Source organism: Diabrotica virgifera, chromosome 7, assembly GCF_917563875.1.
Source record: "Diabrotica virgifera virgifera chromosome 7, PGI_DIABVI_V3a".
In the NCBI taxonomy this organism is placed as follows: Eukaryota; Metazoa; Arthropoda; class Insecta; order Coleoptera; family Chrysomelidae; genus Diabrotica; species Diabrotica virgifera.
The window spans coordinates 108,138,324-108,153,956 of NC_065449.1; positions in this window are offsets into that span (position 1 = coordinate 108,138,324).

The window sequence follows — 15,633 nt, forward strand, 5'->3', positions numbered from 1 at the left end:
CCGGAACACCAACAACTTTAAATTCTGTATTTCCAATGGTTGGCCACATAGATGGCCCTGTCATTTGCTATAATTAAGTCTTGTTCTGTGCAGGTCTCTCTCATCTCTGTGCATGATAGTAGATGCCGGCTGGTCTGAACCGCGCCACAGTCGCAGGTATCGTCCTCCTGGTATCCCCATTTTTTCAGGTTACTAGCACAACGTGAAACGCCGGTTCTTAGTCTGTTTAGCGCTTTCCAAGTCGGATACGGTAAATTGTGTCCAGCAGCCATTTCCTCCGAGGGAGGAAAATGTGTCGCAGTAGTTGACGCTTGCCATAGGTGTATTCGGCGCGTCTCTGGCGCTTCGGGGATGGATCTTGATGTTTTCAGGAAGCTTTTCCGAGATCTTAGTCTGCTTGGCTGAGTTTGGTGGTCATATAAGGGGTGTCTTCGGTCCGTCTCCTGCTTTTTCCGTTCTACCTCTGACGTGACCTTTCTCCTGATTGGTGGTGGAGCAATTCCAGCAATGGGGTATACCTCTTCGATAGGTGTCGGTTTCAGGCAACCCGATATTATACGGACCGTTTCATTTAGAGCCACGTCGACGTTCTTTGCGTGAGCAGAGTTTGCCCATACTGGTGCTCCAAACTCCGCGGCCGAAAAACATAATGCCAAGGCAGAAGTGCGGAGAGTGTGTGGTTGTGCTCCCCATTTTGTATTAGTTAGCTTGCGGATGATATTATTTCTGGCACTTACTTTCTTCTTAACATCTTGACAGTGGTATCGGTAAGACAGAGTTCTATCCAGACGGACGCCAAGGTATTTTGGCGTCTTGTGGTGTTCCAGCATCTGACCACGCCATTCCACCTCCAGCGACCTTCGGGCATGCTTGTTTCTCAGGTGGAAAGCACATACCTGGGTTTTTGTGGGATTGGGTTTCAGATGGTTTTTATCATAGTATAGAGCTAAGTCTCCCAGGGCATCTGTCAGCTTCACTTCGACTTCATTGAAGGTTCTTCCCTGAGCTGCCACCGCTGTATCATCAGCGTAAATAAATTGCCTTGTTTGTTGGTGTATGGGTTGGTCGTTGGTGTATATGTTGTATAGAAACGGCGCGAGGACACTTCCCTGTGGTAGCCCATTTTTTTTGGTCCCTCCACCGACTGTTCTTGGACTGGAGCGTTACGTAGAAGCGTCTATTCTGGAGGAGACATTTCACTAACCTTGTTAGTCGGAAGTCCTTTGTAGTTTCGTAGAGTTTTGCGAGTAGCCGTTGATGGTTAACTGTATCATAGGCGGCAGTTAGGTCTATGAACGCTACTCCTGTTATTTCCTTCCGTTCAAAACCATCTTCAATATGTTGGGTGAGATTAAGAATTTAACTGCAGCAGCACTTTCCGGGTCTGAATCCTGCTTGTTCTGGAATAATTTTAGTCTCCACATATTCTGCGATCCGGTTCAGTATCATTCTTTCAAAGGCCTTGAAAAGGTGGCACAAGAGAGATACAGGTCTAAAACTCTTTGTATCCGCCGGATCCTTCCCTGGTTTTAAGAGGGCTACCACTCTAGCTTTTCTCCAGATTTTGGGGATTTGTAATGTACGGATGCAGCAATTCATCATTTTTACAAGCCACTCTACGGTTTTTAGTCCAAAGTTCTTTATTTGCTCTGTTCGTATGTCGTCCAGGCCAGCCGCTTTATTATCTTTCATTTGATGGATCGCGCCTCTCATCTCCTCTAGACAAAAAGAGGTACCTAGAACATCTCTTTCTTCGTCGATATTCCGTTGAGCTCTCACCTTGTTCTTTCTTGATGTCGTCTTACCGTTCATTAGAAGATGATGGGCTATCTGATCGGGTGTGACTTCTGTCATGTTGACTGCCGGAGCAGTGGGATCGTTGCCAAGATTCCGAATCAGCTTCCAGGCACGTCTGCTGTTTTGTTTCATGTCCAGACTCGTGACCAGCTTGCACCACCTTTCCGTTCTGTTGGCGGATATCGCATGTAACATTTCCTCCCCAGCCTGTATTGTCGCTTCCGAGAAAGGGTCTTCTTCATATAGCTGTTCGTATCTTTTAAGTAGGGGTTTAGATTCTTCATTGAGCCCCGCTATGTACTCAGTTCGACAACCTCTAGGGATAAATTTCCGTGATACTTGCTTTACGATTTCTACAAATTTATCGTATGAATCAGGGCAAGGTTCTAGCTGGGAAACTTCTTGATCCAATGTTTCAGAGAATTTTTCCCATTTTGCTTTAGTAAAGTTGAACCTTCTCTTGAAAGGAACAATTTCGTATCTGATTGCCGCGTTGGAAAGACAAATTATTGGTCTGTGCTGTGTCTTTGGGAGAGCGCTTCCAACGATTTTTGTCACCTGGTCTCCAATTCTGTCGCTGACAAATATATTGTCTGGGTTGTAACCTCTGCGCCATCTTCCGCTGTTGAACGACGCAGGCTGCTTTGAATCGTGAATAAGTTTTAGGTTCATGCTTTCAGCCCATTTTTCTAGTTCTTCGCCATTGGAATCTGTTTCGTTGTAACCCCACGCGACACTGTGACAGTTGAAGTCACCCAGTACGAATTTGATTTGCTGTGATTGAAAGTTATTCGGTTCCTCAAAAGCAAAGTCAGCGTTTGGTGGTTTGTACATTGACGTTACTGTACAGGAGTTTATCTCCACTGTGAGGATCTCGATGTCATTTTGATCTGTTAGAGATGTGGATGCTACGTCGATATCTGGTCTGACGAAGACTGCGCTACCATATTGGTCGTGTGGTCTCTCCAGTATGAGCTTCATACCCCGAATCCTTGGTCTGCAGCTTGCAGTACCTCTATGGGTTTCTTGAACCAGTAGAACATCGACACCATGTTCTCTGCACATATTAGACAATAGGTCTTCTTTATCTGCTGATAGTCCTTCAATATTAATTGAGGTCGTCATCAAAACTGAAGCTAACATTTGTTTAATAGTGTCAAAAGCTAATTGACATTCTTCATCCCAGTGCCAAACTACATTTTGTTTTAAAAGCTTATATAAACAATGAACAATGTTTGGGAGATTTGGAATGAATCGATCATTCTACGAAATTCTACGAAAAAGTGGTAATTCTATGTCCTCCCTAGATATGTCCTAGTAGGGTTGTAAGTGGTACTTTTTCTTACACCTACAGTGTAATACCACTTATATAGGTCAATAAAAATACATCAGTTAAAACCGCAACATTACATACACCATGTAAATTGTTTCTCAAACACACCGATTTTCTCTCCCCTGCCTTGTCCCAACTGTGACTTCCTAACTTCAACTTTATTTTTCCTGAGTCTATTGCATATATTTGTACTTACTTTTTTCATAAATCGATTATGATACACCTCAACAAGCATCCCATCACATTGAAGACAAAACATAAAATGCACCAAGAGAGTATTACCGATAAAACCTTCTGTCCACAATTTTTGTTTCTTTCCCCTGTCCCATTTCAAATCTCCCGCCCGAGTAATCAATATGGTTTCCAGTACAAATCAAAACAGCTGATCATAGACTCCATTCTGTTTTGAATCCACCAGTTGACTCGTGATGTGCATAGAGTGAGTTTGTTTTGTTTAGTGTCAACAAGTTTAAATAAAAATACAATCTTAGTTTTCGTTGCTTTCTTTCCCCGGCCACAATAAAAACTGGTAAGTTACACCTTTATCTACAATTTTTAAAAATATTCTGATTCATTTAGTGTAATAGTTCAGGGTTAACTCGATTTCTATTCTTCTTTTTCCATGTGCTTTGAGTAAAATTAAAATAACCTAACTTTTTTCTCTCCCCGGCTTTTCTTTCCCCTGTCGTTTAAGAGGCAGGGGAGAGAAATAAAATGACCGGGGAAAGAACATTTTATAAAACATTTTTAAGTTGCATGCTTTCCTTTGCAGTTGTGCTTGTCTGTGCATGATATTTCATTTAACTACTTAGTCGAATCTTTTCTGTATTAACGCCGACGACTCTTTAAAACTCTGAGTCGCATTAGGTGGGTTGTTGTGTTTTAAGGGGCAGGGGAGAGAAATACAATGACCGGGGAAAGAACATTTTCTAAAATAATGTTATTAATACTTACCTACGCTTCATATACAGTGATGAGCGCGCTAATAACCGGCAAAATAGCACAAAAGATGGAAAACGTATTAAGCTGTAAGTTAAAAAGAAATGAAGCCAGTCGAGCTGGGAGATTTAGCGATATTAACATATAAATTCACATTATATTGATTGTTTCCCACCTTTAGACGTATCGGACGAGTTTGGCAACTGCCACTGTCACAGTGACAGTTTTAGTTGACATACTCCTCTGATACGTGTAAAGGTGGGAAACAAGCAATATAATGTAAATTTATAAGTTAATATCGCTAAATTTCCCAGCTCCACTAGTTTCATTTCTTTTTATCTTACAACTTAATAGGTTTTCCATCTTTTGTGCTATTTTGCCGGTTATTAGCGCGCTCATCACTGTATATATCAAGTAAGTATTATCTTTTATTTTTTTTTGCAGGCTCAATAATCCTGTTGGAGTATATCCGGAAGAAAACTTCATAAATATTTGCTTAATTAAATAAATCATTATATTGTCCTAATGGCACGTGTGAAAAAACTCACTAAAGAAGAGTTGCTGGAGAGAAAAAGGGCTAGAGAACGAGAACGCTACAGACGAATAAAGTCAGATCCAGTGCAAAGTCGAATTCAACAAGAAAAGGAGAAGATAAAATATGAAAACAAAAAGAAGAAAAAACTGGTCAAATTGGTGGCAGATATGAACCCTAGAGAACATAGACAAGCAAAACGGGTGTGGAGAGAAAGAAAGCAGAACACAAAAAAACGAAAGAATGCTCAAACAGAAACCAATATTGTAACTCCTCCTGATTCTGGTGATGAAGAAAACCAAGAAACCAATGAAGAATCTGTTCAAATAAAATCAGCAAAGAAGAGAATCAGACGCGACAGAAGTAAAATAATTCAAAGGAACAAAAAACTACTGAAAGAAAACGCAATCCTAAAACGACAAAGGGATATGTATCGGAAGAGAGCCGAAAGAGCTGGGGAAAAAAATGGCCACGAAGACACTCCAAGGATTACGGTGAAAAAACTAATGACTAGTCAAAATAAAAAAGTGATTGGTAGAAAACTATTATTTGGCGAAGCTTTGCAGGCTCAGTTGAAACATAATTTCGAACACATTCAAGAACGGCAGAAGAAATTCATGTACGTATCCTCTATTCTTGGTGATAGAACCATCCTGAAAAAATGTAATGCTATCAAGGATATCTCTTCTTTACTTCCCAGTCACTCGACAAGATATACAAGGGTAAATAATCGTCTAAAAAGAAATAAACAAAGAGCTCTAAGCTATAAAGTCAAACACAAAGTTCGCTGTTTCCTTGAAGAAGATGAAAACAGTCGATTGGCACCCGGGAAAAGAGATACAAAAACTGTAAAAAAAGAGAAAAGGCAGAAAAGGTATCTTAATGATACATTAACAAACCTACATAAAAAGTTCAATGCTCAAAATTTATACAAAATCAGTTATGCATTATTTTGTCGGCTGCGGCCCTTCTGGGTGACCTACCAAAGTCCAGAACTTAGAGATACATGCCAATGTACGATCTGTGTAAATACAGATTTTGTAGTAGCAACCCTCTATCGGAACAAGATCATTAATAGCAAATGTGCTAAGGAATTTTCAACAGAGCTATCATGTCCGGATGCAAGAACAGAGTGTTTACTGCGAAAGTGCAATGAATGCAAAAACAATGTTCCTCATTACAATACATTCAACGGCTCAATGGATGTGTATTATGAAACATGGACAACACAAGAAGTAACATACAAGGACAGAAATGGACAACAAAAGAAAACTAAGCACACAATGAAATTAAGGAAGAAAATAAGTGCTTACAAACTTGTTGAACAGTTAGAAAACATGATGAACAAATTCATGGTTCATCAAGGTATCATCAGAAATCAGTATGCTGCGTTAAAGTACTTGAAGGTACATTTGCATCCAGATGAAATCTTGGTTCATATGGATTTCAGTGAGAATTATTCTTTGAAATATGCAACAGAAGTACAAAGCTTCCACTTTGGCGGGAGCCGCGAGCAAGTTTCTCTGCACACTGTCTCAGTTTCATTCAAAAATAGCGTACACGATGCTTTGAAAATAAAATCGTTCTGTACATTTTCCAAAAACCTGAACCATGGACCCTCAGGAATAATAGCTCATTTAGAACCTGTGTTTTCATGGATAAGAGAACAGAAGCCAAACTTAAAAATGATACATTTTCTATCTGACGGCCCATCAAGTCAGTATAGAAATCAGTTAATGTTTTACATCTTTGGAAACATGTTGGACTCGTATTTTCCTTCACTTGTATATTCCACTTAGAATTATTATAAAACCGGACATGGAAAGGGGACCTGTGACGGTATAGGAGGCACAGTGAAAAGAACCGCAGATCGGTTAGTGGGTGAAGGTAATGATCTGAGTACTTTTGACATTCTAGTAAGCAAACTGAGGGAAAGACTTAGAAATATAACAATACATGTTATAGAAACAGATAGTATGACAACGATGGCAACTAAAATAGAAGCTTGTAGATCAAAAACTATTCCTTTTCTTGGTACAATGAAGGTGCATCAGGTTACTCAAAAGCATATCATGAGTGACCCCATAACTCTTTCTATGAAAACAATGAGTTGTTTTCAGTGTTGCAGAGACGTGGATTTAAACCCTGAACACAAAGACAGCGAGTGCCCCCACTATGAATTAGGAAAAATTAAATATCCTTCTAGAAGAACACAACTTCAAGATTATTTTAATGAGGAAGCTGAACTTATTTCTTGTGAACCACTGCTGCCTGAATTGTCTCCTAGTCCATACATTGAGCAAAACAACGTACAGGAAACACATTTGGAAAATGTAAAACCAGGAGATACCGTTTTGATAAAGATGAGGTTCAAAAATCAAGAATATCGTTATGTTTGTTCTATTTTGGAAGTACAATCTAAAGAAGAAGAAGAAGAAGAAGGTCAAGAACTGAAAGTTCAGGGATTGCGCGTTTCGAACCCCGAGAAGACTGATTTTGTCATTAGAAATAATGACATTTTCACCGTTTTTCACAAAGACGTAATTCAAATTTTGCCTGCTCCTACTATTCTTCTGAAGAAGAGGGTAATAACCTATGTGTTCCCCGAATCAATCAATGTGAATGAAAAATAAATATATGCTCAGGTGTTGCATACAATTTATTTGTACTTATCGTTTTTTGTTTATTCACATAAAAGTATTATGAAAGTGAAAAAATGTTTCTTTTTAATTTGAAACACGGAATCCATTTTTGTTGTGTTTTTGCAAGTTGTTTCTTGTTTTTTTCTGTTTTGTTTTGTTTGTGTTTATTTGTTCATTGGTTAAGTTTTGTTTGTACTAACTTATAAGTATGAAATCAAAATTTGTTTAATTTGTTTGTTATCATAATAAATAAACATACGCCCGTCGTGTGTATTTTCTTTCTCTCCCCTGTTTCATAAGATAAAAGTGAATTTTTTGTCATTATAAGCCATCAAGTTGAGCTATCAACTTTCTTACATGAAAATATTATGATAACACTACCTATTTCACCAAGTATAATAAGTTCATTTGGAGAGATTTACATATAAAAACAATTTCTATGAGAAATTATTCTCTCCCCTGTGCTTTCTTTCTCTCCCCTGTCACCACGCACAAAGAAAATGGTCATTGCAGGCCATCTGGTAGAGCTACTGATTTGCTGACTTTGGATTATGAAATCTCTAGATATAATCTAGATTTTATTAGCAAATTGAATTAATTTTAACACAAATTTAAAATATATATATAGATATCTCAAATTACCACTCTTTCGTAGAATGACCCTTATAATAATTTATACTTCCCAAAAACGATTTTAGTTGTGTCACATTCGTAGGTTCTGGGATATCCTCAATAGCCCGAATTTTATCTTGACTTTTATGCAAGCCCCTTTTATCAATTATAAATCCAAGATAAGATACTGATTCCGCGAAAAACGTACATTTTTCTTTTTTTACTGTAAGACCACATTCTTGTAAAATCGCTAAAACTTTACACAAATTCTTAGTGTGTTCTTCCCTAATCCATCCTGTAATTAGAATATCATCTAAAAAAATAGATATACTTGGCATATTGAGAAATATTTGTTCCATAATACGTTGGAACTGGGATGGACCTGATACAACTCCGTACGGTAGACGATTAAATGCAAATAATCCCTTATGAGTACTAATAACCGTATATTTCCGAAAATCTGGATGAATCACAACTTGCTGATAAGCTTGACTCAGGTCAATTTTAGAAAACTCTTGACCACCCTGTAAATTAGCAAATAAATCATCGATCCGTGGTAACGGATATTTATCCGCTTCGATAAAAGGATTGATAGTTATTTTGAAATCACCACAAATCCTAACACCTCCATCATTTTTTAAAATCGGTACTATGGGTGTTCCCCATTCCGAAAATTCAACTGGAGATATAATGCCCTCCTGAACCATTTTATCTAATTCCATCTCTACCTTGTTTCTTAAAGAAAAAGGAACCACTCTGGGTTTAAAAAATTTAGGTCTGGCATCTGGTTTAATATTAAATTTTAACTGAAATTTATTAAATGTGCCCAATTTGTCAGAAACTACAGTGGGAAAATCTTTCATTAACCACCCCATTATTTCATTATGTTTATCTGCTTCAATAAAATTTAGTTCCCTGAAACCCATATTATAACACCTAATAAAATTTCTACCTAGCAAGGCTGGAGTTTCTCGATGCATAACATAAAATTCCAAATTATTTGTTTGTTTTGAAAAAGTTACTGGTAAGTTAATTTTGCCCTTAGGATGAACCTTGTCTCCCGAAAAATTAACTAACGATACATTAACTTGAGATAACGGTTGTGTATTAAAATATTTGTTATATATACTAAAAGGTAGGACAGAGACCGCGGCGCCCGAATCTAATTCAAATTTAAACATTTTACCTCTAATACTGATATCAATATAAATTGGCGGATCATTATTTGCTGATATACATAATACAGATGATTCAGTTCCTTCTTCCAATAAATTTAAAAATCTATTTCTACATACCCGTTTTAAGTGTCCTCGAACGTTACATAAATTGCAGATATAATCCTTATAGGGACATACTGAAGGCGGATGTCTTTTAGCACACCTGAAACACTTTTGAACACTACCACTGAACTCATCACGATTAAAATCCGAACTATGTCTCTGCATCCCTGAAGTTGAAGGTCTAGTCTCCTTAAATCGCCGTTCTTGTTGATGTGCTCTGCCATGTGATACTTGCAATATTTCCTTAATGCAACTTCCACTCGTTATTTGACACACCTCTCTTTCTTCTACTGGTTCCACTTTCACCACACTTCTGCTATCTACTTCGTTAATGCCAGTTATTGCTGCTTCTTCAATTTGTGCTGTTTCCATAGCTTTATTAAATGTGATATCTGACTTCAGTGCAAATAGCGTATTCTTTACTTTTCCCTCATTATATTTTGAAATAAACATATCTGTTAATTTCGTTTCCAAATTATTTCCAAATTCACAAGTACCGGCTAGTTTTTTTAAACGTACACTCCAATTTTGTACACTTTCACTTTTTGTTTTCGAAACACCATAAAACTTTCCCCTTTCTACCCACACTAAACAAGTTTTGTTATAGTAGCTATCTAGGCTTTTTACAATGACATTAAATTCACATTCTTCAGGTTTTTTAGGCACGGACAAGTCGGATAACAAGATATAAGCTTCTTCTGAAAGGCTATATAACAAAATAGCTCTTTTAATATTAACATCTGTAATTTCTCTAGCGATGAAATATTGTTCTAGTCTTTTTATAAACACATTCCATTCACAAATTCTGGGATTAAATTCCAAATTTAACGATAAATCTAATTTCCCGTTTTTCGACATTTTGTATTCACTTATACACACTTTAAAAACGTTTTTATCTTCGTCGCCATGAAATGTTCTGCACAAAAACACTTGGATGAACCCAAAACAAATCTTTATTGGACTACATATCAAATACAACTGGTTAATTCTTTTACCTGTAACTGACTAAAATATAATGCGATAATTAGCAATACATGAGCGTCGCCAGTGGGGTTTATAATTACATGGCCAATACATTACAAAAATTGTGGCTTATTTCTCATCGAAACTACTTAATTATAAGAAACTCATAAATCGTATCAAAAACTTCAATATGGCGTTAGCTAAATATGTCTATCCTTATTGGTTGCTTAGAAAATTGCAAAATAATTCATAAGTTTTGAGTTTTTATAAATATTCATAACTTATGTAAAAAATTTACTTAGAACCTTCTTTTTACACGGAATTCTGAGACTTTGCTGCTTAAATCATACCCTAAATTTTAAGGCAATTGGTCAAATAGTTTAAAAGATTTAAATTAAATTTTTTGCAACACTTGCAAAGTCAGAAAATGATGAAGTTATAGTAATACTTTGGATAGTTTATGAAAGAAGAAGATTTACACTATTAATTTAATTAAAAAAATGACAAAAAATAATTCTAAATATTGCAAAATTATTTTGCAAGAACATATGAACTAAAACAGAGGGGGCTAACTTCGTCCCTAATTGTCCTAGGACAATGGTTTTTCTTTCTAAATGTGTATAAAAATTCACTCTTTCTGTATATGAAAAAATAATTTTTCTTCGGGTAACGGTTAAAAAGTTATTCTAATTGTTTATAAGTAAGCAAAAAATCGACATATTTTAATAATTTTACACTGTTTAAAATTATTTCTTGTCATTTTTATTTAATTAAGTTAATAGTATAAATGATCTTCTTTCATAAACTGTCCGAAGTGTTACTGTAACCTCATAATTTTCTGACTTACAGTGTTGCAAAAAAATGAATTTGGGATAAACAAATTAAATAAGTGTTAAACTATTTCACCAATTGCTTTGAAATTTAAAATATAATTTAACCAAAAGAAGTCTCAGCATTCCGTGTAATAAGAAGGTTCTAACTTAATTTTTACATAAGTTATGAACATTTATAAAATCTCAAAATTTATGACTTATTTTGCAATTTTCTAAGCAACAAATAAGGATAGACATATTCAGCGAACGCCATACTGAAGCTTTTTATATGGTTTATGAGTTTCTTATTCTCAAATTTGTTTAGAATGCTTTACTTTTTAGTAATAGACGAAAAATCGAAAATTTAGCGTTTTTTGATCTTCATTTGTTTATAACTATGTATATCATCAAAATCGGCTGCAGGAAACATATAGGTTATTAATATAGATGTCCATACTACTAAAAAAATTTGGTTTCGACCTGGAGGGGGATGTGTCACGTGAAAAATCTTATTTCTCTGGACTATCTGTGTTTTCGTCCAATGCACCATACGTTCAGGGTCACCTCACTACGTCTTGAACGCCTAGCTCTCTCAATGTGTTGTTTCGTATTCTATCTCTGAGTGTGATATTTACCCCTTATTGATCTTAGGGTTTTCATCTCTGTTATTTTCATTATTTGTTTGGTCTTTGTTGTCTCGGCCCTAGTCTCAGCTGCGTATGTCAGTACGGATCTAACACATGTCTTATAAATGCGGACTTTGCTTTCGGTGCTCATATATTTATTCCGCCAGATTATATCCCTCAGGAAACCAGATATTCTCGCTGCTTTCGTTGCCTGCTATTTTGTTTCTTGCCACAGATGCCTGTCACTAGATATTTCCACACCCAAGTATCTACACTCCATTTCCTGTTCGATTATATGGTCGTCCACTCCTAATTTAAATCTAATTGGGTTCTTGGATATTACCATCGATTGGGTTTTCTCTGTGGAAGTGTCAGGTTATACTTTTCGGCGGTTATTTTGAATTTTTGTAGTAGGCGTTGTAAGTCATCTTCGTTTTCGGCTATTAAGATTGCATCATCTGCGTAGCAAAGTATTCTCATGGTTCGGTTACCCATTTTGTGTGGTATTAGTAATATAGATATGCAAATTTCGCAGAAAGTGTGTTATTTTGTTTATAAACAAATTAGCGTTCCGAAATCTTCTTTTTTTCAATTATGGCTCTGTAACTCCGAAGATTTTAACTTTAAATTAGAAGCCGCCAAATAAAAATTCACCCTAATTTAGTTCTGTATAGAGATGTTTCTTCCGATTTTCCTCGATGAAAATTTTCCTCGGAAAATCCGGGTTTTCCCAACGAAATCTTTTATTTCCAACTAAAACTTTACGGAAGTTATTGTTTGTTAATAATTAAATAGCTTAGTAATATAAACAATTTTTTTAGTATGTAGATTGTATTTCTGGAAGCCGGCGATAATCGAATAATAGTCCAAGTAATGAAGCGTAAAATAGGAAAAAACCTCGCAAATTTTTACAGAATGGATCGATTTGCTTGAAAATTTGAGAACAAGTAGAGAATAGTCCAAGGATCAAAATCTATATCATGCCGAAATGCGCTTTTACCATGGGGGTGGTTGCCACCCCATCTCTGGGGTGGAAATTTTTTAATATATTTTAATAGCTAAAGTTAGTAAAAACGTTCGTTATAAGCTAAAAACGTTATATACATTTTTTTGATAAGATTTATAGTTTTCGATTTATTCGCTATCGAAATTGTTAGTTTTATATCGAAAAAATCAATGTTTTTAATAAGTTTTCTGCTAATAACTCCAAAAGTTTTCGTTTTATCAAAACACTTTTACTTAACAAAAATGTACCTTTTAAAAAAATAAACAAAACCATTTTGTAAAATTTTCTTTAAGACCACTAGTAATCGAGCTATACTTTATAGATATTGGCTCTTCTTCGTCAAATGCTAAATATTGTAGTTTCAAAGTCAAAAGCCGGGAAAACTACGCATTTTTCGAGGACAACTTATTTTAACTAATTTAAAGCACTTAAAAATATCTATCTCCAGAAATAAAAAAAAGTCTCTAGATCAAAAATTAAGTGACATAATGAAAAAAATGTCAGTCCCTATTTTTTTCAGCGAAAAGGTGATGGCAAGCAACCCCCTAATCACCACCCTAATTAAAATTAGTCATTGGTCTTATTTGTTTTTTTTTATTTATATATTATAAATAGGTTCCAGAAGTTTGACAGGCTTAGAATGATTAGTTTTTAAAAAAAATGGAGTTAAAAGCGAATAACGAATTTTTGTGGTTTGAAAAAAAAAATGGCGTTTTCTTCAGAATAGCAAGATTAGCATCAGAGATACGAGAAATTGTGTTAATACGAAATTGTAGCTTATTTAATTCCCAAGAACCTGGTTTGAAAAAAATTTTCCTGTGGCAAAAATTGAGTGAGCTATTGACCATTAAAACTTGTCAAAGTCACCTCTTTTTGCGATTGAGGATTTGAAAAACATTTAATATTAATAGGCTTATAGACCTTGTAAATACCTACAAAATTATTTTTTACCAAACTTTCTAAGATAAAAAATAAAAAAGTTACGGTTAAAAAATCAATTGGTATATTTTTTTGAAAAAAAAGGAGAAATCAAATTGGAAGCAAAATAATGTAATTTAGCGGTGTTTGAGTCATTGGCCTTATTCATTTTTATTTATTTATGTATTATTAATATATTTTAGAAGTTTGACGAGCTTAGAATGATTAGTTTTTAAAAAACTGGAGTTAAAACGAATAACGAATTTTTGTAGTTTGGTAAAAAATGGCATTTTCTTCAGAATAGAATGATTAGCATCAAAGATACGAAAAAATGTTTCAATATAAAATTGTAGGTTATTTAATTTCCAAGAAATTGGTTTGACAAAATTTTTTTTACGGCCAAATTTGAGTGAATCGTATAATGAGTATATCGAAAAACATTGAATTTTTCTATTGGTACAAAACTAACACTTTCGATAGCGAATAAATCGAAAACTATTAATTTTATCAAAAAAATGTATAGAATATTTTTTGCTTAGAATGAATGTTTTTATCAACTTTTGCGGTCAAAATATAATAAAAAATGTCCAACCCCGAGATGGGGTGGCAACCACCCCCATGGTAAAAGCGCCTTTTGGAATCATATAGATTTTGATCCTTGGACTATTCACTACTTATTCTCAAATTTTCAAGCAAATCGATCCATTCTGTAAAAATTACGAGGTGAAAAGCTTCGGTTCCTGGCCTACAAATATTTTAGCAAAAATTAAATTATTATTGACCATTTACGGTCACAATAGTAACCAGAATAAATACGATAAAACAGGATACCTAACTATTATTTTTGTATAAAAATTCAATATACTTATCTAACGTACTTTACAGAACTGAAATTGGACTGTTTGGACGGCCTCAGTAATTTTTAAAAGTTATAAACAATTTTTGGGGTTATAAACAAATAGAATATCTCGGCAACTATTAGATTAAATTAAATTAGGAAAACGAAGGTATTGAAAAGGACGCGGTAGGATGTTTATTTTAAAAGAGAAAATAGAATTTTAAAGTTCAAAATTGGCATACGTTAAAAAAAATTTTTTTTTCGACTTCCCATAACGAAATTTATTTCATTTTATTTAATCCGAAGTAACTCGATTAGAGTCATTTTAAATGGGAAAATTTGTATTTCGGACGTTAAAAGGTACATATATGGTAAGTTTTTATAAAAAAAGTCTACAACAGGAAAACAATGTCGTTTTATTTTGTTTATAATATATTATTTTATTATAACAAAACTAAAGCATCTTTGGTATTTAGTATTGCGTTAATTTGGTGGCTCTACCTGTATTCAAGTTACGTTGGATTAAAAAAATGAAGAAAATTTCTCTGTGGGAAGCCAAGAAAACACATTTTTTAACGTATGCCGATTTTGAACTTTGAAATTCTATTTTCGTTTTTGATTGTGGTATTGTAATGTTTATTTATTACGAAATGATTTATTTTTAAATAAGAACACTTGATTCATATTCTTTATTAGACAAACCTATAATTTTAATTTATTTACAATTATTTATAATAAACACTTAATGTTTTAGTTTATTAAAGACACTATTTACAAAAAGAGTTTAACTAAACCACATTTTAAATTTCGTGTTGTGTACAAATAAAAACGAACTACCAGTTTCGTCAATTAAAACTCAACTGAAGCTCGTTCAACCAAATTGTCTCCAATTATTATACAGTCCGTCTGTTTTTAGAATTTTCTGGGTTGGACCTGGAACAAATATAATTTTGTCGACGGAATAAAACTAGATATTATGATATCTCGCGCCTAAAAGGGGATTAGAACTTGTTTTCCCCTCATTCTGTTCGTTTCTCAAAAATTCGGCCTGTCAATTTTCAGCCGCATTGGGGTCATTGAATGGCTAGGTACACAACATTGTCCCCTCCTTAAGAGATGGGTGCTCCTGGAACCTTATCGGCACTAGAACTTGATATTGATATCGGCAACTGGACCCCCTTTTACAACTCCTAGTTGTGTAAAAGCGGCAAGGGAAGGTTTTCGCTCCGCACCAGTAATTATGCGGATAGCAACAGTATAATACCTAGACCTCGGTGTCTAGATTTCTTCCAGAATATTTCTGAAAACCCTCCAGTCTAATTGGCGGCATTCTAA